The sequence below is a fragment of the Bufo gargarizans genome, chromosome 6 (genome assembly GCF_014858855.1).
Source record: "Bufo gargarizans isolate SCDJY-AF-19 chromosome 6, ASM1485885v1, whole genome shotgun sequence".
NCBI lineage: Eukaryota > Metazoa > Chordata > Amphibia > Anura > Bufonidae > Bufo > Bufo gargarizans.
Window position 1 is genome coordinate 126,135,625 of NC_058085.1, and position 26,282 is coordinate 126,161,906.

The following is a 26,282-nucleotide window of genomic DNA, read 5'->3' on the forward strand; positions in this document are numbered from 1 at the left end:
GGATCCGTAAAACACATACGGGCGTCTGAATGGAGCCTTACAGGGGGGTGATCAATGACAGGGGGGTGATCAGGGAGTGTATATGGGGTGATTACCCCCCTGTCATTGATCACCCCCCTGTAAGGCTCCATTCAGACATCCGTATGTGTTCGATCCATGGATGCAAGGATCCGTAAAACACATACGGACATCTGAATGGAGCCTTACGGGGGGGGTGATCAATGACAGGGGGGGTGATCAATGACAGGGGGGGTGATCAATGACAGGGGGGTGATCGGGGGTTCATAAGGGGTTAATAAGTGACAGGGGGGGTGTAGTGTAGTGTAATGGTGGTTGGTGCTACTTTACTGAGCTACCTGTGTCCTCTGGTGGTCGATCCAAGCAAAAGGGACCACCAGAGGACCAGGTAGCAGGTATATTAGACGCTGTTATCAAAACAGCGTCTAATATACCTGTTAGGGGTTAAAAAAAAAAAAAAAATTGCATCTACAGCCTGCCAGCGAACGATCGCCGCTGGCAGGCTGTAGATCCTGTCTCTTACCTTCCGATCCTGTGAACGCGCGCACCTGTGTGCGCGCGTTCACAGGAAGTCTCGCCTCTCGCGAGATGACGCACGGATGCGTCCAGGAGGAATGAATCGACCGCCTCCAGGACGCATCCGTGTGTTAGGCGGTTAAGAAGTAAACCTGCTTGTGAATGATATGATTCAAGGAACTGCATAATCAACTGTCTGTATAAAGTTGGACTGTTTTCCAAGTAATATTGATATGTAGAGAAAATCTAAATCGCACATCCTCATTCCTATGCTTCTGATATGACAACTGTTTGCAATTTGCAGTATTTCTTTTGATAAAACATGGCTGTACAGCACTAGTATCAATCATTTGCTGTGCACTATTAAGAGGCATTAGTATACAGTTTGATCAAAGAGCATAGGCCCACTTACCGCGACAAGGTTGCCTCTTTTTAAGTGGGGACCTACTCTAACCATAGTGCGGCGCTGTGCGGCGACCACCGCGCCTCCAGACCGCTCCAGCAGGCAATGGGATCCAGCAGCCACACCGCGGCCCCACCGTGAGGCAGAGCCACCTAGGCCTCGGATCCCATCACTCCTACAGCACAGCACAGAAGCAGCGACAGCCACCGTCCAGCGCCGCATGTGAACTGGTGCAAAGTGATCACCTGTTCACGGCTTCTCAGGAACTCCAACTGAGAGGTGGTAGGAATTATTAGACCCTTTGCAGACTCCTGCTAATTAAAAGCACCTGAGCCAAATGGGGAGGAGTGCTGACTCAGAGGGGGGAAAAAGAAGATAAAGCATATAAATTGTATTGATATGTAGAGAAAATCTAAATCGCACATCCTCATTCCTATGCTTCTGACATGACAACTGTTTGCAATTTGCAGCATTTCTTTTGATAAAACATGGCTGTACAGCACTAGTATCAATCATTTGCTGTGCACTATGAAGAGGCATTAGTATACAGTTTGATCAAAGAGCATAGGCCCACTTACCGCGACAAGGTTGCCTCTTTTCCTCCCCATTTGGCTCAGGTGCTTTTAATTAGCAGGAGTCTGCAAAGGGTCCAATAATTCCTACCACATCTCAGTTGGAGTTCCTGAGAGGCTGTGAACAGGTGATCCCTTTGCACCAGTTCACATGCGGCGCTGGACGGTGGCCGTCGCTGCTTCTGTGCTGTGCTGGTGGAGTGATGGGATCCGAGGCCTAGGTGGCTCTGCTGCATAGTGGGGCGGCTGTGTGGCTGCCGGATCCCGTTGCCTGCTGGAGTGGTGTGGGGGCGCGATGGTCGCCGCACGGTGCCGCGCTTTGGTTAGAGTAGGTCCCCACTTAAAAAGAGGCAACCTTGTCGCGGTAAGTGAGCCTATGCTCTTTGATCAAACTGTATACTAATGCCTCTTAATAGTGCACAGCAAATGATTGATACTAGTGCTGTATAGCCATGTTTTATCAAAAGAAATGCTGCAAATTGCAAACCGTTGTCATATCAGAAGCATAGGAATGAGGATGTGCGATTTAGATTTTCTCTACATATTAATATGTTTTCCAAGTAAAGCAACGTTTGTTTCACCATACCAGCTGTGTACCTCAATTACTACTCCTATAAATCGGTGTGCCACCGTTACAGGCACTGGCGTCACGATCCTTAACCGCCTCCGGACCGCCTAACGCAGATGTGCGGTCCGGAGGCGGCAGCCCTGTGCACGACGACGCATATACGCGTCATCTCGCGAGGGCCGGGATTTCCTGTGAACGCGCGCACACAGGCGCGCGCGCTCACAGGAACGGAAGGTAAGCGAGTGGATCTCCAGCCTGCCAGCGGCGATCGATCGCTGGCAGGCTGGAGATCTGATTTTTTTTAACCCCTAACAGGTATATTAGACGCTGTTTTGATAACAGCGTCTAATATACCTGCTACCTGGTTCTCTGGTGGTCCCTTTTGTTTAGATCGACCACCAGAGGACACAGGTAGGTCAGTAAAGTCGCACCAAACACCACACTACACTACACCCCCCCCCCCCGTCACTTATTAACCCCTGATCACCCATGATCACCCCATATAAACTCCCTGATCACCCCCCTGTCATTGATCACCCCCCTGTCAGGCTCCGTTCAGACGTCCGTATGATTTTTACGGATCCACGGATACATGGATCGGATCCGCAAAATACATGCGGACGTCTGAATGGAGCCTTACAGGGGGGTGATCAATGACAGGCGGGTGATCACCCATATACACTCCCTGATCACCCCCTGTCATTGATCACCCCCCTGTAAGGCTCCATTCAGACGTCCGCATGTGTTTTGCGGATCCGATCCATGGATCCGTAAAAATCATACGGACGTCTGAATGGAGCCTTACAGGGGGGGTGATCAATGACAGGGGGGTGATCACCCTGATCACCCCCTGTCATTGATCACCCTCCTGTAAGGCTCCATTCAGACGTCCGCATGTGTTTTGCGGATCCGATCCATGTATCCATGGATCCGTAAAAATCATACGGACGTCTGAATGGAGCCTTACAGGGGGGGTGATCACCCTGATCACCCCCTGTCATTGATCACCCCCCTGTAAGGCTCCATTCAGACGTCCGCATGTGTTTTGCGGATCCGATCCATGGATCCGTAAAAATCATACAGACGTCTGAATGGAGCCTTACAGGGGGGGTGATCAATGACAGAGGGGTGATCAGGGAGTCTATATGGGTGATCACCCCCCTGTCATTGATCACCCCCCCTGTAAGGCTCCATTCAGACATTTTTTTGGCCCAAGTTAGCGGAAATATATATTTTTTGTTTGTTTGTTTTTTCTTACAAAGTCTCATATTCCACTAACTTGTGTCAAAAAATAAAATCTCCCATGAACTCACCATACCCCTCACGGAATCCAAATGCGTAACATTTTTAGACATTTATATTCCAGACTTCTTCTCACGCTTTAGGGCCCCTAAAAAGCCAGGGCAGTATAAATACCCCACATGTGACCCCATTTCGGAAAGAAGACACCCCAAGGTATTCCGTGAGGGGCATATTGAGTCCATGAAAGATTGAAATTTTTGTCCTAAGTTAGCGGAAAGTGAGACTTTGTGAGAAAAAAACAAAAAAAATCAATTTCCGCTAACTTATGCAAAAATTTTTTAATTTCTATGAACTCGCCATGCCCCTCATTGAATACCTTGGGGTGTCTTCTTTCCAAAGTGGGGTCACATGTGGGGTATTTATACTGCCCTGGCTTTTTAGGGGCCCGAAAGTGTGAGAAGAAGTCTGGGATCCAAATGTCTAAAAATGCCCTCCTAAAAGGAATTTGGGCACCTTTGTGCATCTAGGCTGCAAAAAAGTGTCACACATCTGGTATCGCTGTACTCAGGAGAAGTTGGGCAATGTGTTTTGGGGTGTCATTTTACATATACCCATGCTGGATGAGAAAAATATCTTGGTCAAATGCCAACTTTGTATTAAAAAAATGGGAAAAGTTGTCTTTTGCCAAGATATTTCTCTCACCCAGCATGGTTATATGTGAAATGACACCCCAAAACACATTGCCCAACTTCTTCTGAGTACAGCGATACCACATGTGTGACACTTTGTTGCAGCCAAGGTGGGCAAAGGGGCACACATTCCAAAGAGCACCTTTCGGATTTTGCAGGCCATTTTTTACACATTTTGATTGCAAAGTACTTCTCACACATTTGTGCCCCTAAATTGCCAGGGCAGTATAACTACGCCACAAGTGACCCCATTTTGGAAAGAAGACACCCCAAGATATTCCGTGAGGGGCACGGCGAGTTCCTAGAATTTTTTATTTTTTGTCACAAGTTAGCGGAAAATGATGATTTTTCTTTTTTTTTCTTTTTTCCTTACAAAGTCTCATATTCCACTAACTTGCGACAAAAAATAAAAAATTCTAGGAACTCGCCATGCCCCTCACGGAATACCTTGGGGTGTCTTCTTTCCAAAATGGGGCCACTTGTGGCGTAGTTATACTGCCCTGGCAATTTAGGGGCCCATATGTGTGAGAAGAACTTTGCAATCAAAATGTGTAAAAAATGGCCTGCGAAATCCGAAAGGTGCACTTTGGAATATGTGCCCCTTTGCCCACCTTGGCTGCAAAAAAGTGTCACACATCTGGTATCGCCGTACTCAGGAGAAGTTGGGGAATGTGTTTTGGGGTGTCATTTTACATATACCCATGCTGGGTGAGAAAAATATCTTGGTCAAATGCCAACTTTGTATAAAAAAATTGGAAAAGTTGTCTTTTGCCAAGATATTTCTCTCACCCAGCATGGGTATATGTAAAATGACACCCCAAAACACATTCCCCAACTTCTCCTGAGTACGGCGATACCAGATGTGTGACACTTTTTTGCAGCCAAGGTGGGCAAAGGGGCACATATTCCAAAGTGCACCTTTCGGTTTTCGCAGACCATTTTTTACACATTTTGATTGCAAAGTACTTCTCACACATTTGGGCCCCTAAATTGCCAGGGCAGTATAACTACCCCACAAGTGACCCCATTTTGGAAAGAAGACACCCCAAGGTATTCCGTGAGGGGCATGGCGAGTTCCTAGAATTTTTTATTTTTTGTCGCAAGTTAGTGGAATATGAGACTTTATAAGAATTTTTTTTTTTTAAATAAAATCATCATTTTCCGCTAACTTGTGACAAAAAATAAAAAGTTCTATGAACTCACTATGCCCATCAGCGAATACCTTAGGGTGTCTACTTTCTGAAATGGGGTCATTTGTGGGGGTTTTCTACTGTCTGGGCATTGTAGAACCTCAGGAAACATGACAGGTGCTCAGAAAGTCAGAGCTGTTTCAAAAAGCGGAAATTCACATTTTTGTACCATAGTTTGTAAACGCTATAACTTTTTTTTTTTGCCCAAACATTTTTTTTTTATCAAAGACATGTAGAACAATAAATTTAGCGAAAAATTTATATATGGATGCTGTTTTTTTTGCAAAATTTTACAGCTGGAAGTGAAAAATGTCATTTTTTTGCAAAAAAATCGTTAAATTTCGATTAATAACAAAAAAAGTAAAAATGTCAGCAGCAATGAAATACCACCAAATGAAAGCTCTATTAGGCTACTTTCACACTAGCGTTCGGGTTTCCGTTCGTGAGCTCCGTTTGAAGGAGCTCACGAGCGGACCCGAACGCAGCCGTCCAGCCCTGATGCAGTCTGAATGGAGGCGGATCCGCTCAGACTGCATCAGTCTGGCGGCGTTCAGCCTCCGCTCCGCTCGCCTCCGCACGGACAGGCGGACAGCTGAACGCTGCTTGCAGCGTTCGGGTGTCCGCCTGGCCGTTCGGAGGCGTGCGGATCCGTGCGGATCCGTCCAGACTTTCAATGTAAGTCAATGGGGACGGATCCGTTTGAAGATGCCACAATGTGGCTCAATCTTCAAGCGGATCCGTCCCCCATTGACTTTACATTGAAAGTCTGGACGGATCCGTACTAGGCTATTTTCACACTTAGCTGTTCTATGCTAAAAATAATGCAGACGGATCCGTTCTGAACGGAGCCTCCGTCTGCATTATTATGAGCGGATCCGTTCAGAACGGATCCGCCCGAACGCTAGTGTGAAAGTAGCCTTAGTGAGAAGAAAAGGAGGTAAAATTAATTTGGGTGGTAAGTTGCATGACCGAGCGATAAACGGTGAAAGTAGTAGCAGAAGTGTAAAAAGTGGCCTGGTCATGAAGGGGGTTTTAGCTAGCGGGGCTGAAGTGGTTAAAGGGACCTTGCCCCAGGCACTCAAAATACCTGCAACATCCAGGGCACCACATCCACCATCAGGCCTGGTCCCTACATACAGAGTGTGCCCCAGAGGAACGTGTGTCTACCTCTCCTTCACTGCCGCATGCCTGCCCAGGGTTCTCCTCTAAAAAGTGAGTAACCCTCGATTGCCCATAACCGTGACCTCACTATCGCAATACCCTGCAGGTCTGGCGTGCTGCATATGTCCGCAATACAGCCTCAACCCCAGCAAAGAGCAGCAGTGGACACAGACATAATCCTCCTACTGATTTGGAGGAAGAAGATACCGTTGCAGGAGCTGCACCCAGACATGTCTCTGGCATAAGTGACTCCCTGCTAACTTATAAAGACAGGGCTGAGATGGATGCAGATCTGGAGCCAGAAGAACCCACTCTTAAAGACGACCTGCGAGCCATCTCTAAGTGCAGTAAGTCCCTAACTGCTCTTACAATGCAGGTAGGCACTATTAAGGAAGACGTGTCCATAGTGTGCCATGATTTAAAACGGTTGGCGGAGCGTACCACTGCTTTAGAAGGCAGCATGGGGGATCTTGAGGACGTTGTGTCACCTCTGAGAAGGGAAACAAGTGAGCATGCCCGCAAGCTAGATGTTATTGCAGCCAAGCAGGATGATTTGGAAAACCGTCTATGCAGAAATAATGTGCGTATAGTGGGAGTACCAGAAAAAGTGGAAGGGCCGAACCCTACTGACTTTTTTGAAAATTGGATTAAAGAGCAATTTGGGCCTGAATCCCTTACTCCACTTTTTGCAGTAGAAAGAGCGCATCGGGTCCCGACCCGACCATTACCACCGGGAGCCCCACCCCGACCAGTGCTCATGAAAATACTTCACTAGAAAGACCGGGACATTATCACATTATCCTCAGAAAAGCTTGTGAAATGCCTGCAACATCTATCAACAGCCAAAAGGTGTCACTCTTTCCCGATTATTCTCTGGATGTCCAGAAAAGGAGGGCGAAATTCCTGGATATTAAGCGTTGCCTGCGAGGTATTAATGTGGCCTATTCCATGCTTTATCTGGCAAAATTGAGAGTAGTTGCCTTTGGGACTACCAAATTTTTTGAAGACCCAAGAGAAGCGGTGCGATGGCTGGATCGTCATGAGCGACAACTCCGTGCGGCGGAACCACAGGCAGACGGGGACTGAACCATCTCCTCTTCTGATTGCCGTTGAACATTTGAGTATACTGCACTGAATGCATGCATGAGAAAGTGCGCCTGAATGTTTGTGCTGCTTTGTATTAGAGTTTCCATTTTTAGCGGCACAGTTTTTTTCCCTTTCTAACATAAAATAATAGGGATCCATAGAAGATATATACTATAGATAGGTTTGAGATTATATTGAAACTTCATAGTCCGAGGGGGTGATCACGGTGAGTCCGTGGACTTTACAGGCCCCAGCGATCGCAAATTTTATTTCTATTGTTCCGTGTTACATGATTCAGAGTTAAGTTTAATTTTTGTATCTTACTACCACTCCCCTAACGGGATAGCCAACTACGGGGCTGGGCCTGGTACTGCTGACATGTTTTGGTTATTGATCCCGTGGTCCTGTCATAGGAGTTGTTGTGGGGACCTGTTGGCACGGCCAGTGTCCGTCCTTTGGTTCTAACTGTTTACACGAGTTCGGGTTGGGGGGTTCCAAAGGTTGCAGTTGGGGAATCTCGAATTCTTAGAAAGTACGTTCTAATTAGTCACTTGCTGATGTTTGATGACTATGGCTAGTTCCGTAAATCTTCTGATCTGGAATGTGAGAGGGATTAAGGACGCCGACAAAAGAAAAGCAGTTTTAGACAATATACGACAGCACCAGCCGGTAATATGCTGTCTGCAAGAAACCCACTTGCTCTCCTCTGATACTCATTTGCTCACCCCTTTCTGGGCTGGACACAGCTTCCATGCTACGTATTCGTCGTACGCCAGGGGAGTGAGCATTTTGGTTCATAAACATATTCCATTTACCTGCATTGATAAAAAAGTTGATGAGGAGGGGAGGTATATATATTTACATTGCACGGTATTTAATGTTGAATGCGTTCTTATAGGGATCTATATCGCCCCACCCTACTCTCCGCCGCTAGTAAGGTGATCTCGTTTGTTGCAGACTTGCCACAGGTTCCCACTCAACTTTTTGGTGACTTTAATACTGTTCCCTGTCCAAAATTAGACAAACTCAGCCAGACCTCTAGTGTGATTAATGAGGATATTACTCCCTTCACGCGGTTAATACAGGATGCAGCGCTTTTGGATTTCTGGAGACTGAGAAACCCGGATACGAGGCAGTATTCTTGTCACTCTAGTTCGCATGACTCATTGTCTGGAATTGATTTGGTGCTAGAAAATGAAGCTATGGGCCGTTTTGTACGAGACATAGTATACCTTCCTAGAAGGTTGTCTGATCACTCGCCGTTATTGACAGTCATTGCATTACAACCGCGCTTGCAGCAGGGGGACAGGTTTTGGAAATTTAACCTGCATATACTAGTGGATGTAGTAGATGTTAAAGAGCTTCTGTCAGCCCACTAAACCGTTTTTTTTTTGTTTGTTTTTTTACTAATAATCCCTATACTGCGAGCTCTGCATACATAAGTTAAATAATCATTTTGGTTCAGTAGAATTTGATAAAAAGCTATTTTTAAAATATGCAAATTACCTTGCTACCAGCAAGTAGGGCGGCTACTTGCTGGTAGCAGTCGCATCCTCCGATCCTAAAGACGCCCCCTCCGCATTGTGATTGACAGGGCCAGGGAACGGAATAGTTCTCTGCTGGCCCTGCCTGTTTGCAATCAAAATCCGGCGCCTGCGCCGTGGCCGTACCTATCTTCAATCTGTGCAGGCGCACTGAGAGGCGGCCGCTCCATCCTCAATGCGCCTGCGCCGGGTGTAGATGTGACGTCATCGGCGCAGGCGCATTGAGGATGGAGCGGCCGAGCGAGCGGCCGCCTCTCAGTGCGCCTGCGCAGATTGAAGATAGGTACGGCCGCGGCGCAGGCGCCAGATTTTGAATGCAAACAGGCAGGGCCAGCAGAGAACGATTCCGTTCCCTGGCCCTGTCAATCACAATGCAGAGGGGGCGTCATTAGGATCGGAGGATGCGGCTGCTACCAGCAAGTAGCCGCCCTACTTGCTGGTAGCAAGGTAATTTGCATATTTTAAAAATAGCTTTTTATCAAATTCTACTGAACCAAAATGATTATTTAACTTATGTATGCAGAGCTCGCAGTATATGGATTATTAGTAAACAAAAAAAAACGGTTTAGTGGGCTGACAGAAGCCCTTTAAGCAGCAGTTGACAGAATTTTTCACTTTCAACTTAACTACGGCTTCGCGGATGGTTGTTTAGGATGCGCTGAAAGCCTTTTTACGGGGTCTTCTGATAGCGAGGGTTAATGGGAGGAAAAGGGAGACTAGAGAAAAAGTGAGGAGACTGACGCAAGAGGTGGCAGAAACAGAAGCTGAGTTTATTTTAAATCCATCTATTGATTTTGAGAATAAGTGGAAAGAGGCCCAAAAGGCGCTGAATGACCGATTACTGGTGAATGCGCAGAACAGGAGATTTTTTCAAAAAAAGCGGTATTATGAGGAGGGTGAAAGAACAGGGAGATTATTGGCTCTCTTAACTAAGGCCCAACACCAGTCCAGCTTTATACCAGCTCTACGTAATTCGGAAGGGTTAATATGTAGCTCCCCAGAGCAGGCAGTAGAAATTATGCACTCCTTTTACTCCAATTTATACTCCTCAAAAATTACTGCCACTGAGGCTCAGATGGAGGACTTTCTGGCCCCACTCGATCTCCCTGCTCTTACACAGGACCAGCAATCCCAGTTAGATGCCCCCATTTCCCTTATGGAATTGGAAATGGCGCTGCAAGACATGTCTACTAATAAAGTTCCTGGGGGGGATGGACTACCAGCTGAAATTTATAAAACTTATTCCTCAGTACTCCTGCCCCAGTTGTTAGAAGTCTTTAAAGAGGCTCAAACTAGTAAGACCTTGCCAGCCTCTATGAATGAGGCCATTATTGTGGTTATCCCAAAACCGGCAAAAGACGTCCTAGAAGCAGAATCTTATCGGCCCATTTCCTTATTACAGGTGGACATTAAACTGTTGGCAAAGGTATTGGCTAATCGTTTGAATCGGGTGATTACCTCTGTAATCCACTCTGATCAAGCCGGTTTCATACCCAATATGTCAACGGCAGTGAATATTAGACGACTGTACTTGAACATTCAGGTGGGCCGGACGCATGCATCGGATGCGGCGGTCGCGTCTCTTGACGCGGCCAAAGCATTCAACAGTGTGGAATGGCGGTACCTCATTAATGTTCTAAAAGCCATGAGATTCGGGTCAGGGTTTATTAATTGGCTCCAGTTATTATATGCCTGTCCTACTGCTAGACTACAGGTGAATGGCAATCTTTCTGACTCCTTTGCACTGCACAGGGGGACTAGACAGGGGTGCCCTCTTTCGCCTCTATTGTTTGCAATCACGGTGGAACCTTTGGCAGAGGCTCTCCGAAAGGCAGAGGCGGTGAAAGGTATCACTTGTGGGTCAGTAACGGAAAAGGTCGCTCTCTATGCAGACGACCTTCTGTTATTTCTTGATGACTGGACTTCCTCTCTGCCGGCAGTTATGCAAATCATTAATGATTTTGGGCGTCTATCTGGCCTGACTATTAATTGGGCAAAGTCAATGTTAATGCCTTTGGGAAATACTACGCAGACAGATCATAGTTTTACTGCGGGTTTGCAGGTTGTACCCTCTTTTAAGTATCTGGGTATACAGGTATCGTCAGATTCTCGGGATTTTGTCCGCTTGAACTTATTACCGCTATTAGATAAATTCAGACGGAAGGTCCAAGTGTGGATTAGGCTTTCCTTGTCACTCATCGGTCATACCAACTTGCTAAAAATTATCCTTATGCCTCAGCTTTTGTACATTTTGCATAACTCCCCATCCTGGATCCCCTTACGAATATTTCATTCTATTAATGCAATATTACGGAACCTCATTTAGAAGAAAAAAATACCCCGAATTAAACTTGCGGTGTTGTGCAGATCTAAAACCCAGGGGGGGTTGAATGTCCCTGACCCAAGGATGTATTTCATAGCGGCCCAACTGCAACATCTTCGGGGATGGGGAAAGGCTGATAAATTGAGCACTGCTGGGTGGGTTGTGCCACAGCTTATCCGTACTAAGAATGTAATGGCAGCTTTGGAGGGCAGAGTTTTTTATGACAAGGGTAGGCAATACGATATCCTACACACCATACACACAGTATGGTGGAAAGCTAAGGAGATTGTGGGAATCCGAGGGTACACACAACTTACCCCGATCTGGCCCAACTACCTGTATAAAGAGCTAAATACAGTAACTAATGTGAAATTATGGGACGTGTATGGTCTTAATCGAATGTGTCAGCTATATGAGAGCAATTGTCTTAAATCCTTTAATATGCTACAGCAAGAGTTTGGACTGCCTAAGACGTTATTTTATGTCTACCTTCAGGTACGACATGCTGTACAAACACAGGACCGTAAGGAGAAAATAGTCTCTGCTGATTCGCATCCGATTATTACTCATATTACCTCCCTGGGGGATACAAGAGGGGTGATCTCTTTGTTCTATCTGAGCTTAATGGAGGCGTTACACAAGGCCCATCCACTGCAGTTATATCCCAAATGGCAACAAGATGTCACTGGCTTAACAATGAAACATTAGGAGGAGGTATTGGAGGATTTCACGGTGGTAGTGGTCAGTGAGGCCCACAGAGTCTCACAATTTCTATTGCTGCATAGAGTGTACAGAACTCAAGTCTTATTACACAAAATGGGGTATAGGAGGGATGATAATTGCCCTAGATGTGGCGCACATAATGCTGATTTAATTCACTTAATGTGGAATTGCCCAAGGTTGCGTAGATATTGGTCTGATGTGGGGAACTTAGTCTGTAATGTGTTTGATGTTACTATTGAACTAACTCCTGCAACCTGTGTTCTGGGATATACCAAGGAGATACCTGTTACCTCTGAGCTTAGAATAGCGATCACAAGTATCCTTTACCAAGTGAGGAAGCTAATTGCGTTTCACTGGATTGCCTGTGTACCCCCAGCTATCCAGAACTTAGTAGACAGGATTCATATGTTAGTAAGACTAGAGAGTTACGTATACAAAAAACGGAGGAGTAATAAGAAATTTGAGAAAATATGGTCCCTTTGGATATCACATTATAATGTTGGCAACGTGTGGCACAGTGATCTGTGAGTGAGGTTGGGAGACAGGCAGGGTGGATGCTGGATATGCATGTGACAAATGGAGAAACGACGGAATATCGAGCAACGGTTTATCCTGAAGATCTTCTGGGACTATGGTTCTTGGAGTACTACGAAGCCACCATTGATGCCTCTTCTAGAGACTTTCTTACAACCGCGAACCCGAGACTTTGGGTGTGGGAAGGGGGGAGGGAGTGGGGGGGATTTATGTTTTTCCCCTTTTTTTGGGGGTGTTTGTATAAAATCTTATTGAAAATCAATAAAAAAGATTTGATAAAAAAAATTAATGATTTGCGCACTGAAAGGGATAAACTAATGCATCTCCTTAATAAGGATTCCAATAAGACACTTTTACGCACTAAGGCTAGATACTACACCCAGGGAAATAAAGCAGGGAAACTTTTAGCTTCTAAGCTCAAAAATCAGCAGACGAAATCCAGAATTCCCTTTCTACTACACCCTACAACTAAAGCAAAAATTATGGACCAGAGAGATATAGCGGAACAATTTTGCCTTTACTATAAAGGCCTATATAATCTTAAGGATAGCTCCTCCCTACCAGCCGACTACGACTCCCTACTCCAAGACTTCTTAGATAGAGCTAAATTACCCCGGCTCTCTCAAGCACAATTGACTCTGTTAAATGCCCCAATCCGAGAATCCGAACTGAATAAACTAATCTTATCTCTTCCCTTTCTAAATCCCTAGGCCCTGATGGGCTATCAAATGAATATTACAGACACTATTATACCACTTTAGCCCCCTTTCTTCTTCCTATGTTCCAAGACACGATGTCTGGTTCCCCTTTTCTATCGGATATGCTGATAGCCCCCGATTGTCACATTACCTAAACTGGGCATGTCCCCTGACTCTCCCAAAAATTTTAGACCAATTTCCCTCTTGAATTCCGATATAAAATTTTTTCCTAAACTGATTGTCTCTGGGCTAACGTTAATCCTTCACCAATAACAAAGGATGACCAATCTGGTTTCATGAAAGGTAGACAGGCATCTGACAATACTAGACGCTTTTCTGTTCGTGAAACAATGGGCTTCTCTGGTCCCATTATTCATGCAATTCGTGGACTATATTCGGACCCAATAGTAAAAATTTTTGTCAATGGCGTGCTATCAAATAGCTTTCATATCACCAATGGATCCCGTCAAGGGTGCCCCCTTTCCCCCTTACTATTTATTCTAGCCCTAGAACCTCTGGCACAGCATATTCACCTTTCCCCTGACATAGAAGGCATCCAAATAGGAACAATGTCACATGTAATATCCCTCTATGCAAATGATATTATCCTCACGGTTACTAACCCTATACATTCATTACATCACGCATTCTCCATCATTTCCCATTATGGCTCCCTTTTCCTACTACAAAATTAACAATTCCAAATCCCAAGTGCAGCGTCCCACTACGTGTGTGTGGGCACTGCTTAAAAGCACTTTTTTTTATATTATTAAGAGCACTAGGTTGTCATGTATAACTTTGCATTTATGTATCTGCAAAATCCCTGTTAACAGGCCTATTAGGGGTAATTTATACATCCCGCCACTAGATGGGGATACATTTCGTGTCATATATATATCCAGGTCAGGCCTAGTGAGACAGTTCAGATCAGTTCAGAGTAGTTACAGGTTCAGTTGAGAGCACAGGTCAGTGTGAAGATCAGAGAGTGAAATGGTGCAAATCCAGCACTTCATTTTTAAAAAGAAGTCTTAGTCCAGAAAGGGACAAGAGAAAAGGACAGATTTAAATTCATCCAAAGGATAAAAGCCATCATCCAGGCATAAAGGACCTTTGGGATAATTTAGGTGAAGGATACCATAGCCTCCGGCCACCTCACCAGAAGTTCCACTGACGTAGAAGTAACCAAATGCTCCAAAAACCAAGAAACCTGACAAGCCTAAAACAGTGGATTTGCAGAATTAACTCTGTACCATCTAGAGACTGCATATTTCTACTACTGCAACTGAAAGACATCCAAAGTAAAAGTTGTGAGTTGCATCTTATCACTGTCTACCTCATTATTACTACCTATGGTTGTACCACCATTAACGGTTTTACCACCATTTACTGGCGTCACAACAAAAAACATCAAGGGACTCAGCCGCAACAAGCACCCTAAGCACCCCTAACATCAAGGGCACCTCAACCACCATCTTGGCTGATGCTTCCTACCACAGAGTGTTCCCCGGAGGATTTTGTGCTGTCCACCTCAACACTGTGCTGCCAGCCCAGGGAGGCTATTTGCTAACCGTGAGTAAACTGATGAACTGTGTGTTATATCATTTGGCCCCTCATCGGTCCACTGCGCACCTCACGTGTTGCCCCTGCGACTGGCTGGCTGCACAAGCCGTCCCCATTAACATCCCAATGGCGAAATTGAGAGCCTTAAAAAACATGTTTCCACTAGATTGGCAAACCTCACACATTCCATATATGTGAATTAAACTTACCTATCCTTGTTCACTTGCATACCAACTCAACTATGCACCCCTTCCCTCAATGATGTTGAAGGACTTTACAAACTTTAATATGCAGGAGATTTCGTGGGCTGATAGAATAGCATCATTCCAGATGATGACTTTGCCTAAGCTGATCTATCGGTTCCGTGCATTACCAATCCCGGTACCTGAATTATTTTTGAAGGATACCCAAAAGATCCTTAATAACTACATTTGGAAGGCCAGATGCCCCAGGGTGGCCCACTCCATAATGTTTAGAAGGAAACAAGCTGGCGGCATTGGCCTTCCATCCATTACAGATTACTTTCACACCATCAGCCTCTCTTTTATTAGAGAGTGGTGGAACCCCTCCTCCGAAAAACCATGGGTCAAAATGGAATCCCAATTAACACCAGAGGGTTCACTAAAGGACCTGAAATGGGAAAGTGATCTACGACTAACATTTTCAGAGGAGAGATGGGCTGAGGCAGTCCGCTTCATTGGGTCTACATTTAAATGTGTTACACACTATGAGGCTGGGATTAAAATCCTTCTTAGGTGGTACTTTACCCCTCACCATCTAAGCCTCATGTATCCAGGAGCATCTGCTTGCTGTTGGCGGGAGTGTGGCAACACCGGATCTCTCTTTCACATTCTCTGGTTGTGCCCAAAACTTACTTCATACTGGCGATCGATCTTTGAATTGATTAGCATATACTGGTTTCCAGGTGTCCCCCATCTCCCGCCTTAGCACTTCTGCTCCTCCACATTGATGACTTTCCCTACGATTACAGGCGTATCATAGGACATATTTCACTTAGTGCTAAATTAGTAATCACAAAACATTGGAAAGCCATGAATAAACGCATGAGTTCTGTCAGGCTGCTTTGTGCTGCTTAATAGACCCTTCACATTTCTGCCCTTTTTTTTTTTTTTTCTTGAGTTTATGCCTATATTTTAGTTCTTATTAACGGAACACAAGTTAAATGTTACTTTGATTATTGCTTTGTATCTCAAGTAAGTGTCATTTCTTTGAGGCTCACTGAGGGTCCTGTGCCTCACCCTCACTTTATGGTGTTATACCAGTCTTCTTTTCAACATGTTTGTGCTGTAAATTGATTACTGTATGATATTATACCCGTTATTACAAAATCAATAAAAATTATTATTCATAAAAACTCTTGTTTGTCGACAATATGTCGACTAAATGGAGAGCTAACAATTTCAATAACGATGATTCATCCCCTGTGTGAAAAAGCCTGTTAAACAAGCACCAATCAGCCTGTATATCGTAGAGTGGCACTTCCAGCCTGTAATTGCTATGGGATTCCAATTAAATCAGTAACAGTGCCCCCCTCCCCCCAACTACCATTTAATACTGGTGTTGTCTTATGTGAAACAGGGATCATTGATCCCCCAGAGGCACCATGGTTCAGATGCGACTGCTGCCTCTGCACCCCCTATTGCAAATTTCTTGGATCTCAGAATATCAGTTTTAGCAATGAGATTATATACAGCACTTTGTTTGCCATATTGGCAGGTGCGTAGAACAGCACAGGTTGCGGAGAGGAATGGAAATGGGTACAATTGATAAATCTTGCAATCATAGACAATGTATGGGGCAGTGCCAACCCTACATGCAACTCTATAAGAGGTTTCCTATTCTACAAACAGGTCAGTACTTACCCTTTTCAGGTAGGCAGCCAGACGGTCATTCAAATTGTTCATGGTCTCCTTGCTATTGTTACTAAAGAGGCCAGCATCTTGACTCCCATTATAGATTGGGGCCCCCATAGAGACCTCCTGCCACACTGCATGCCCTCTGTGTGCTAGCCCCACTAAATCGGCCTTGGAAGAGGTTTTAAGTCAGCTGTCTAAAATTAATACAAATAAGTAACAGGGGCCTGATGGGATACACCCAAATCTATTGAAAGAGCTCAGCGGTGAACTAGCAAAACAATTAACAGATTTATTTAACCCATCACTGGTAACAGGAGTCGTCCCAGAAGATTGGAAATTAGCAAATGTTGTGCACATTCACAAGAAAGGTAGTAGGGAGGAATTGGGCAACTATAGGCCAGTAAGCCTGACATCAATAGTGGGGAAATTAATGGAAACCATTCTTAAGGAGAGGATTGTGGAACATCTAAAATCCCATGGATTGAAAGATGAAAAACAGCATGGGTTTTTCTCAGGGATCTGTTATGGGCCCCATATTGTTTAGTATTTTTATCAGCGAAATTGAAGAAGGCCTTGATGGTAAGGTGTGTCTTTTTGCTGAAAACACAAAGATTTGTAACATGGTTGATGTTCCTGGAGGGATACACCAAATGGAAAAGGATTTAGGAAAAGTAGAGGAATGGTCAAAAATCTTGCAACTAAAATTTTATGTTGATAAGTGCAAGATAATCCACCTGGGGGGTAAAAACCCAAGAGCAGAATATAAAATCAGTGATACAGTCTTAACCTCAGTATCTGGGGAAAGGGATTTAGGGGCAAGGCCGGCGCTTCCATATAGGTAAGGGGGGCAATTGCCCCCAGGCCCCCAAGTCCTTAGGGGCCCCCAAGCCCACCACCCGACCTGCTTTGTGGAAGCGCTCATCTCCATAGTCATCTGTATTGTGTACAATACTGGCGGCTACTGGCACAGGATAGGGGGGCTCTGGCTACTTGCACATGATATGGGGGCTCTGGCTACTTGCACATGATATGGGGGGCTCTGGCTACTGGCACATGATATGAGGGGGCTCTGGCTACTGGCACATGATATAGGAGGGCTCTGGCTACTGGCACATGATGGGGGCCTCTGGCTACTGGCACATGGGGCTCTGGTTACTGGCACATGATGGGGAGGGGCTCTGGCTACTGGCACATGATGGGGGGGCTATGGCTACTGGCACGTGATATGAGGGGGCTCTGGCTATTGGCACAGGATAGGGGGGCTCTGGCTACTGGCACATGATATAGGGGCTCTGGCTATTGGCACATGATATGAGGGGGCTCTGGCTACTGGCACATGATATAGGGGGGCTCTGGCTACTGGCACATGATGGGGGGCCTCTGGCTACTGGCACATGGGGCTCTGGCTACTGGCACATGATATGGGGGCTCTGGCTACTGGCACATGATATGAGGGGGCTCTGGCTACTGGCACATGATATAGGGGGGCTCTGGCTACTGGCACATGATCGGGGCCTCTGGCTACTGGCACATGGGGCTCTGGTTACTGGCACATGATGGGGAGGGGCTCTGGCTACTGGCACATGATGGGGGGCTATGGCTACTGGCACGTGATATGAGGGGGCTCTGGCTACTGGCACAGGATAGGGGGGCTCTGGCTACTGGCACATGATATAGGGGCTCTGGCTATTGGCACATGATATGAGGGGGCTCTGGCTACTGGCACATGATATAGGGGGGGTCTGGCTACTGGCACATGATGGGGGGCCTCTGGCTACTGGCACATGGGGCTCTGGCTACTGGCACATGATATGGGGGCTCTGGATACTGGCACATGATATGAGGGGGCTCTGGCTACTGGCACATGATATAGGGGGGCTCTGGCTACTGGCACATGATCGGGGCCTCTGGCTACTGGCACATGGGGCTCTGGTTACTGGCACATGATGGGGAGGGGCTCTGGCTACTGGCACATGATGGGGGGCTATGGCTACTGGCACGTGATATGAGGGGGCTCTGGCTACTGGCACAGGATAGGGGGGCTCTGGCTACTGGCACATGATATAGGGGCTCTGGCTATTGGCACATGATATGAGGGGGCTCTGGCTACTGGCACATGATATAGGGGGGCTCTGGCTACTGGCACATGATGGGGGGCCTCTGGCTAGTGGCACATGGGGCTCTGGCTACTGGCACATGATATGGGGGCTCTGGCTACTGGCACATGATATGAGGGGGCTCTGGCTACTGGCACATGATATGAGGGGGCTCTGGCTACTGGCACAGGATAGGGGGGCTCTGGCTACTGGCACATGATATAGGGGCTCTGGCTATTGGCACATGATATGAGGGGGCTCTGGCTACTGGCACATGATATAGGGGGGCTCTGGCTACTGGTACATGATGGGGGGCCTCTGGCTAGTGGCACATGGGGCTCTGGCTACTGGCACATGATATGGGGGCTCTGGCTACTGGCACATGATATGAGGGGGCTCTGGCTACTGGCACATGATATGAGGGGGCTCTGGCTACTGGCACAGGATAGGGGGGCTCTGGCTACTGGCACATGATATAGGGGCTCTGGCTATTGGCACATGATATGAGGGGGCTCTGGCTACTGGCACATGATATAGGGGGGCTCTGGCTACTGGCACATGATGGGGGGCCTCTGGCTACTGGCACATGGGGCTCTGGCTACTGGCACATGAAGGGGAGGGGCTCTGGCTACTGGCACATGATGGGGGGCCTCTGGTTACTGGCACATGATGGGGGCCTCTGGCTACTGGCACATGATGGGGGGCCTTTGGCTACTGGCACATGATGGGGGGCCTTTGGCTACTGGCACATGATAGGGAGGGCTCTGGCTACTGGCACATAATATGTGGGGGTCTTGTTACTGGCACATGATGGTGGGGGGGCTCTGTGACGAATACCACACCCCGTGCCCGCTTGACGCCAACTACGTCGAGCTCACGAGACACAGTATTGTCCCTGGTTACCAAAAACGTGACGTTACGCCCTCCGGGAGGAGAAGGTAAGGTCAGGTTGGTACAGTTTACACACACACCTCCCGTCCACGCGGGCACAGAGAGGCAACAAGCACTGACGCAGTGAAAACAGCGCTGTCTAAGCCTGGGAAATCTGCCGCCAGCTTCTCTTTTGATATAAGCCCGGTCCGCTAACAGGATTATATAGGGTCAGAAACCAACCCGCGGTAGCTTATAACTAGGCCAAAACACGGACGTTGAGATTCGTGATCGAGATACAAAATAGCACAAGATTAAATTATGTATTTAATCGCCGTAAGGGCACACTAGATTTAATACAATATACACAGAGAATATACACAGTGGTCTGAGGTTACAGATACGGGTTATATGGGTACAACAGGGTTAAGTAGAGTAAAAGTCAGTTACCGGGTAAGATGAAAGTTCCTTTTGGTTGTGAGATGTTCTTTGCTGGAGTCCACATGAAGGGCCTTGATCTCAGCTAGTTCCTGGGTCCCTCTAAACACATTTGTAAGATGTGACCCTTCTTCAGAGAAAGACACAGCCGCTTGCCTGCACAAGCCTTTTAACCTGTATCCGGCCCCTCCCCTCCCTGCCTCAGGGAGGAGTCCACTCCCCCTCTTCTGGGCTGGCAGCAAATGACCCACAAAACCCTTTAGGGTTTATAGCTCTAGACCAGAGGGTCACAGGGAGATGGTTCTGGGACCAACGGACCTGCCTGGGTTCTGGCTACAAGTAGAGTCCCAACCTGGTACCGTTATGTGGTTTCTATGGGGATATATAGATATCTCCCTCCCCTGACCTCGTCCCATTAAACCAAGACCATGGGCACGTGCATCGTTGCCACCGGGACACAAATATGTATCCGGTTTGCGCCTGCAATGGCCAGGCGATTTATAATTCCTTATGAAAGGTAGGTGCCAACATGTCTGTAAGGTCTCATTGATCATGGGCAAGTGCTGATGCCCCCTGCTGGGGGTTTTCCTGCAGGATTTAGCTTGGCTCCAAACTAGTTGACTGAGGTGTGACCTACTCCACCTGGGGCCTCCTTGAAGCCTGGACCCCTGGGGCTTTCTTCCTTGCCAGCTGACACTCAGATGGCTGGGGAGGTGGAAACTTATTTTGCATGCACACTGATGAACCTCCCAAAAGGTGAATCAAATGACTAGAGATGTCCCGAACTATTCGCCTGCGAATAGTTCCCGGCGAACATAGCTGAGGTGACCCGGCTTGTGGCAGCGGTAGCAGGTCCGGATCTCCACTGAGGCTTGGCTTCGTCAGGTCGCTGGGCAGGCCTCTGGAAGGGTCGCTTGGCCGGGGCAGACAAAGCCGGCCGTGAGGAGGAAACAGGGGAAGGGTTTCCTCCCAGATGTGAAAGAGTTTCCTTGGAGGACCGAGTGCTAGGCATAGCGAGGAATTCATCAGCTAACTCGGCCGCCTCCCGCGCACTATTTGACTTGTGCTCACAGACATACTTTTGCACATCAGGGGGGCAATTGGCGACAAACTGTTCCTGGACCATCAGATCAGCCAGGGACTGCTTGGTGTCCTAGGTGAGGGGATCAGACCACTGTTTGAAGATGGTCTGCAATTTGCCAAGATAGTCCATAAATGTATCCTCGGGCCCTCTCCTCAGTAAGTCTCTGGGGTAAGCATGTACTTAGCTAGGATAGCATTTTTGATGGCCTTGTAACTGGCCCGCTCTGCAAAGGGTAGTCCAACAAGGGCCTCTATGGCTTTTCCCTTTAGCGCAGACATAAGGTGTCCCGGCTCTGGCACTTGGTACTGATGGCATGAGGTCTCAAAAGCATGCAGGAAGATGTCAATGTCACAGTTCTCCGACTCCATCACAGGCAGTTTTGGCTTGACCACCAGGGATGGTCCTGTGGAAGCAGCAGCCCAGGCCGGCCTGTGAAGCTGTAATTGGGCCATTGCCAGTTCATGACGTTGGTCAGCCTCACGTTCCGCCCGACGCGCCTCCAGCAGCTGAAGATACAAGTCTGGGTTAGTGTGGAGTAGCTGGTCCATAACACTTGAGGATGGCATAGAAACAGAGCTATGCTCAGCTGGAGAACTGCAAGGCTCAGCAGGATGTCCGTTTTCCAGTTCATCCTCCTCAGTCTGGGAGGGGTTATCCAACTCGGTGGCATCTGAGTTTCCTCCATTCAATAAATCCTGGGCCTTCAGCATACCTCGTGTTTGGGGGCCCTGTGGTGCACTCATTGTTGCCAAATAAAAGAAAGGAAAGAAAAATTAAGAGAGGGGTTGGGGTACACTTCCAGCTGCTATGTATGTATAAACAAAAAATGCACCGTGTCTCTTTCTTAAAAAACGGTTCGGTTTTTTTCAGTGTGAGACTAATCGCTTAACCCACACACTCATGCTCTAAGCAAGCTGCAATCCCACCTAGCTGCCACCAATTCTGTGGCACATGGGGCTCTGGCTACTGGCACATTATGGGGGGGCTCTGGCTACTGGCACATGATAGGGAGGGCTCTGGCTACTGGCACATGATATGGAGGGGTCCTGGTTACTGGCACATGATGGTGGGGGGGCTCTTATTACTGGCACATGATTGGGGGACATCTAGGGGGGCACATTTTACTGGCACATTATTGGGGGACATCTATGGGGGCACTTATTACTGGCACATTATTGGTGGCACTATAGGGGCATCTACTGAGGCCACAATAAATTTTATATGGGGGGCTCTGTATAGGGGCATTTTATACTGGGACACATTATGGTGGGTACTATGGGGAAGGAGGGAGAGTACTATAGGGTCATCTACGGGGGCACTGAGAAGGGGTATTTTATACTTACAAATTATGGGGGACACTGAGGGCATCTACTGGGGCACTATATATGGGGCATTTTATACTGGTACACTATGGGGGGCACTAGGAGGGAGGGGGAGAGGAGCACTCTGGGGGCACTATGTAGGGGTATTTTATACTGGCACATTATGGGGGCACTATGGGGACATTAGCTCAACTGGGGGTATTACAAGGGGGTATTTTTTGCACTGTCACATTAAGGACCATTATTTCTACTAGGGGGCATTATGGTGGGCTTTATCACTCCCCCATGTTAAGACCCTCTAGTAGCAGCACCAGCCTCTCCCTGCTCTGCTATCCCTCTGCCCCTTCTCCAAATCCTTATTATGAAATCTTTCTCATTTAGGATAAAACACAACATCAGCTCCACCGAGGTCCCCCGGCCAAAGTGTTGGAGTGGTGTCCGAGATCCCCAAGGGCCAAGCCAAGTAATCGTAAGTTTTCATGTGAAATATGTTTATGTTATAGACATATAGCATACACTGTGCCATGCAATATATACAGTTTCTTCTGTATGAATGTCCACAAATTAAATCTCCAAAGTCAATATGGGAAGTTAAAGTCAGGAAGTGTCATGGGGGGGGACCTTATTGTTTTTCGCCCCAGGGCCCCTTTTCATCTAGAATCGGCCCTGTTTAGGGGTCTTTATTTAAGAAGACTTAAAGGTAGGCAGACAATGTCATAGAGCAGCAGGAAATACTAGCAGAATGCTTGGGTGTATAGGGAGAGGCATTAACAGTAGAAAGAGGGAGGTGCTCATGCCGCTCTACAGAGGACTAGTGAGACCTCATTTGGAGTATTGTGCACAGTACTGGAGACCATATCTCCAGAAGAATATCGATACTTTGGAGAGAGTTCAGAGAAGAGCTACTAAACTAGTACATGGATCGCAGGAAAAAACTTACCAGGAAAGATTAAAGGACCTTAATATGTATAGCTTGGAAGAAAGACGAGACAGAGGGGATATGATAGAAACTTTTAAATGCATAAAGAGAATCAACAGGGTAAAAGAGTAGAAAAACTGCTACAAGAGGACATTAGTTTTAAATTAGAGGGGGAAAGGTTTAAAAGTAATATTAGGAAGTATTACTTTACTGAGAGAGTAGTGGATGCATGGAATAGCCTTCCCGCAGAAGTGGTAGCTGAAAATACAGTGAAGGAGTTTAAGCATGCATGGGTTAGGCATAAGGCCATCCTTCATATAAGATAGGGCTAGGGGCTATTCATAGTATTCAGTATATTGGGCAGACTAGATGGGCCAAATGGTTATCTGCCAACACATTCTGCATGACACATATCTCATGTTTCTATCGGTGATACTTTTGGTGGAGAAAGTCATCATTTTCTTGGAGTTAAGATAGACTGGACAAGTAGAGGTTGTGCAGGAGGATGAGCTGAATCAGAAGCCCCTGTGCCCTGTCTTATATACCCAGCGAGGGGGCGGGGGAGTCGTTATCTGCACAAGCAACCTGCATGACTACATGTACACAAAAGGACATTCCTGCAGGTATGAGAGCATGACTTGACCTCAGGTTTTCCAGAAATTCCTGCAATGCTAGATTCTGTTCCACTAAATTTTCAGAACATCTATTGGGAAAAGAAAAACCATAGCAAAATGGTATTAGTTAGTTCCCCAAGAACTTCCGCAGCAGCTGTCAAGAGTCATTTTCTCTACTGACCACCTCCTTGATGGTGTTTGAATGTAATTTTTTTTTTATGAGTCTTTATTGGATGGAAGAGTCCACTGCCACCCAAATGTAGCAACAGTTCCCCAGCTTTTCAGGGTGCCCTCATCTATTATATTGCAGGAATGTATGACAGCCACATAACAGCCACATAACGGCAGAACAAACTTACAGGGGTTATTACCTTCTATGACATTTAAAGGGGTTATCTCATCTAGAGTATTGGTGGCATATTGTAGGATATGCCACCAATGCCCCACCTCTGGGACCTGAAACTATCTCTAGAACAAAGCTCCCAAACAGAATAGGAGCTCATCGTCTATTTTCGGAAGTCCCATAGAAATGAATGGAGAGCGCACCTATCTGACATTGCTGGCATATCCTAGCAATATGCCACTAATGTTCCAGGTGAGACAACCCCTTTACGGCTTATCCACAGGATATACCATAAATGTCAAATAGACAGGGTTTTCACCTTTGAGACTCAGTCACCTATCTGTATCCACCGCTCCATTCCAGCACTGAGGGTCCAGCCCGGCTTCTTCCAGTCCCTGGCCTGTTTGCATCACTGTCTTTGGCATTCACATGTCCACAAGCAGTGACTGCCCCTTAAGGACATATTGCAATGTGCCAGTCCACAGGGGTAGAACATGTGAGGTTCACGGTGGGCCGAAGAGTACAAACAGTTCATCGGTTACTCACGGTTTAGCAGACGCCTCCCTGGGCCAGCAGTGCAGTGAAGGGGAGAACAGCACTGGATTCTCTGGGGCACACTCTGTTACAGGGGACACCGGCCAGGTGGTGATCGAGGTGCCCTTGATGGTGGTTAGGTTTTGGAGTGCTTGTGCGGCTTGGCCCATGAATTAAGTAATGTTGTGACGCCAGCACCTTGATGGTGCAAAATGTTGAGAGTGGTAGTGGTATGAAGTTAGAAGAATCAGGCAGGTTTAAATCCAACTGAGAACTTTACTATAACCAGGTTATTGATAACAGTTTACATCCAGATAATAAAACAGTCTCTTATGAACATGCAGGTTGGAGGTGATAAATCACAGTAACAGGCTGAACTTGTAGTTATGTCTCAGGCTATAATAGGTAACTATGTACTCACTGATATTTCAGCTCTTTGCCTTGCTTCAGTCTCAGTGGAAGCAGTTCAAGTCTTTTTCTTCTACACACAAGTGATGCAACATAAATCTTATCTGTCCTTAAAATAACGGTGAGGCTGCCGGAAGCTAATAAATCCTTCACCTAAATACAAAGGCGCCTAGAGCCTAGAATAATGGCTTTGTCATTCCTTTGTCTTTATCCACAATAAACTACTCTTCTTATCTTCTTGGCTTGACACTGAAGTAAGTTGGCTCCTCTGGGCCGTGGAGCCCAAGAGAGAGCTGAGAGGAGAGGGGAGCTCTCCTTCCCCCTTAGCTCCTCACTCCATCTCCATCTTCCTCCACACTCTGGACAACCGCCCCTTAACTAGGCCTGAACTGAGCTATATATACTGTGGTGCTACCCCATCTAGTGGTGGAATGTGTGTAGTGCACCTGACAGGCTGGTAACAGGGATTTCACATAAGGATGAAATACACCATGATATAACATATGACACAATAAGCTTTTGCAGTGCCCACATAAACTAGTGGGACGCTGCAATATGTCACCCCATCTAAAATTTCACAGGTCGGGACTGTAAGGAGTCAGACTGGACCCCCGACAGTGGAAAGTAGCAGAGGGAAGCAGATGAGCAACTTTAGGATCAGAGCTCCACCGGCCGGATGGATAAATGACCTAACCCTTCAAGCTTATTCGCTGTATAATGAAACGTTCTGCAGCTTTTTGATGTACTTTCAATTCATCACCATTTTCAAGATGTCTGCTTTCTGTCAGTGAATAAGAACATTATATTAAATGGCACACAAATTAATACTTTATTGGGGGTTTCAGGTAATGGCTCAAAGGGGGACTCGATTAGAGTAAATAAAACCAGATTTAAATCCCATGGAGGAACTGTGGACCTGACTATAGGTTCCTTCCTCCAGGCCCCTCTCA

At 46.7% G+C, this 26,282-nt stretch overlaps 1 pseudogene; it reads right to left on the reverse strand.

Annotated features, from left to right (window-relative positions):
* Positions 1 to 21,902, reverse strand: part of LOC122942039 — a 43,475-nt pseudogene extending 21,573 nt beyond the window's left edge.
* Positions 21,903 to 26,282: the final 4,380 nt, after the last annotated feature.